Source organism: Theropithecus gelada, chromosome 3, assembly GCF_003255815.1.
Source record: "Theropithecus gelada isolate Dixy chromosome 3, Tgel_1.0, whole genome shotgun sequence".
Classification (NCBI taxonomy): domain Eukaryota; kingdom Metazoa; phylum Chordata; class Mammalia; order Primates; family Cercopithecidae; genus Theropithecus; species Theropithecus gelada.
The window spans coordinates 77,283,102-77,286,058 of record NC_037670.1 but is presented as its reverse complement, the minus strand read 5'-3'; the positions used below and the strand labels follow the sequence as shown (position 1 = coordinate 77,286,058).

General features: G+C 47.5%; 1 pseudogene; it reads left to right on the top strand.

Moving 5' to 3' along the window:
* The first annotated feature begins 2,330 nt into the window (after nt 1–2,330).
* On the top strand, nt 2,331–2,547 carry LOC112620016 (annotated as a pseudogene).
* The last annotated feature ends 410 nt before the right edge of the window (nt 2,548–2,957 follow it).

The window sequence follows — 2,957 nt, the reverse complement described above, 5'->3', positions numbered from 1 at the left end:
CTTCCTACTCAAGTGGGAGACTGCCAGAGGTGTTCAGGAACCAGCAGGAGGGTAGGGTGGCTAGAGAGGAGGGGCCGAGGAGAGAGCATCATTGGGGGTAAGTCTCAGAGAGGTGCATAGGGGAGCTTTGACTTTTACTCCACGTGGAATGGAAGCCACTGCGAGGTGTTGAGCACAAGAGGAACCAGATGAGAATATTGCCAAACAGAACTTGGGCCCACCTACCCGGCACAGCAAAGCCAAACACTGACATCAGGATTTACGGCAAGAAAAAGTGAGGCATTTATTGCAAAGCGCCAAGCAAGGAGAATTGGGCAGTTCATGCTTAAGACCAGAACTCCCCACTGGCTGACAGATAAGGGTTTTTCTAAGGCAGTGATATGGTTTGTATATTTTCTCCCTGCCCAAATCTCATGTTGAATTATAATCCCCGGTATTGGAGGTGGGGCCTCGTGGGAGGTGACTGGATTGTGGGGGTGGATTTCTCATGAATGGCTTGGGCCATCCCCTTGGTGCTGAGCGAGCTCTCGCCCTGAGTTCACATGAGATCTGGTTCTTTAATGTTGTGTGGCACCTACCCCCCACCCTCCCGATCCCTCTCTCTCAATCTCTCTCTCTCTCCTGCTTTTGCCATGTGAGGTAACTGCCCCCCTTTTGCATTCCACCATGACTGTAAGCTTCCTGAGGCCACCTGAGAAGCCAAGCAGATGCCGGCATCATGCTTCCTGCACAGCCTGCAGAACTGTGAACCAATTCAACCTCTTTTCTTTATAAATTACCAGTCACAGGTATTTCTTTATAGCAATGCAAGAACTGCCTAATATAGGCAGGAAGGCAGAGGTTACAGGCAAAGTCATAAATCAACACAATGAAGCTATACATTGGCTTGGCCTAAAAAAGGCAGGACATCTTGAAATGGGGTTGGGAGGACCAAAGGTCATAGGTGAATTCAAAGATTTCCTGACTTGTGATTGATTAAGCTTTGTTTAAAAACTTGGGGTCAGTCAAAAGGAATGTTGAGCTCTGGCCTGTGGGCATGACTTCCTCTGGGCACCTCAGGAAGAAGTTTAGAATAACTGGCAGGCAGAGTTCAGTCCTCGTTCCCCTTATCTGAGATCTACAGGCCGGCAGATGGCATTTTGCATTTGCTGGGGGTTCGGGTTTATAAAAAACAACTCAAAGACATATGTGAAGATGTTATCTTTAGTTTCTATAGGGAACCAAAGAGTTTGTGGCTCTAGTTTCCTTGGCTGTTGTTTAAAACTACTATTGGCCAGGCACAGTGGCTCATGCCTATAATCCCAGCACTTTGGGAGGCCAGAGTGGGCAGATCACCTAAGGTTGGGAGTTCAAGACCAGCCTGACCAACAAGGAGAAACCCCATCTCTACTAAAAACACAAAATTAGCCAGGGGTGGTGGTGCATCCCTGTAATCCCAGCTACTCAGGAGGCTGAGGCAGGAGAATTGCTTGAACCTAGGAGGCAGAGGTTGCGGTGAGCTGAGATCATGCCGTTGCACTCCAGCCTGGGCAACAAGAGCGAAACTCTGTCTCAAAAAAAAAAAAAAAAGCTACTATTTACCTATTTACTTATCAGGTTGCTCATTTACTTCTCAAGGTGACCTAGGTACCTGGAATTTCCCTTAAAGGAACTAGGATTTTTCTTTATTTCTACGCTTGAGGGCCTCGACAGACCCTCAAAGAGAGCCCTGTTCCATCTCAAGACTGAGCACTAATGGTTTAGTGGAAGTGGGAAAATCAGGTAGGACGTTACTGAAGTAACCTGAGGGAAGAGAGAACAGGGACTGAGCCCCAAGTGGTGGCACAGGAATTGTTGATAAGTGGGCAGGTTTGGATGCATTAGGAGGTCAAAGCCAGCATGCTATTTTGACAAGTGTCAAGAGGGGTGAGAGATAAACCCTGACTTCAAGGTTTTGGGAGTTTCATGTTTGACATTGGAATTTTCACCATTTGTGATTCTTTTTTTTTTTTTTGAGACGGATTCTCGCTCTGTCGCCCAGGCTGGAGTGCAGTGGCGAGATCTCAGCTCACTGCAAGCTCTGCCTCCCAGGTTTACGCCATTCTTCTGCCTCAGCCTCCCGCCAGGCGCCCGCCACCTCGCCCGGCTAGCTTTTTGTATTTTTTAGTAGAGACGGGGTTTCATCGTGTTAGCCAGGATGGTCTCGATCTCCTGACCTTGTGATCCGCCCGTCTTGGCCTCCCAAAGTGCTGGGATTACAGGCTTGAGCCACCGCGCCCGGCCTGTGATTCTTTAATACAGAACTGGAACATTTCACCAACCCACGAATCGGCCTGGCCCTCATGTGCAGCATGCCTGGCTCCTCCAGCATCGCCGCTATGAAGAAAGTGGTTCAGCAGCTCCCGCTGGAAGCCGGGCTCAACCACGCTCAAACGCGTACAAGTTTCCTAGGCAGCTGCAGACTTAAAACAATTCGGTCTGCAGAATGCTCAACATGACCCTCTGCTGACTGGAGTATCTTCAGGTACAAATCCCTTCAGACCCCAGAAAGTCTGTTCCTTTTTGTAGTAAAATGAATCTTTCAAAGGTTTTCCAAATCGCTTCTTATGATCCAGTGAATATTCAAGAGAGCTAAATTTGAAACCTGCACAAAAGCTTATCCCTGTAACACATGGGCCATAATATACAAAATTCTGCTTTTGTCAGTCCTTAACATCTACCTCTCTGAATTTTCATGAATTTCTATTTCACAAGAGTAATTGTTTTATAAACACTGGCAGCAGCATACAATAAAACTTAGTATGAAAAAAAAAAGAACTGGAACATTTCTTGCATCCTGAATATTCCTGTGCAATTCTTATCTATTAGATTCGGGGCGATTCATTAAGGGATTGCTGAGACTCTCCTTGCAGCCCTGAGGACTAATTACAGTCGCCAGCTGTGTGACCAGCAGGAGGGAGACCCTGCTGGAGAGGGGG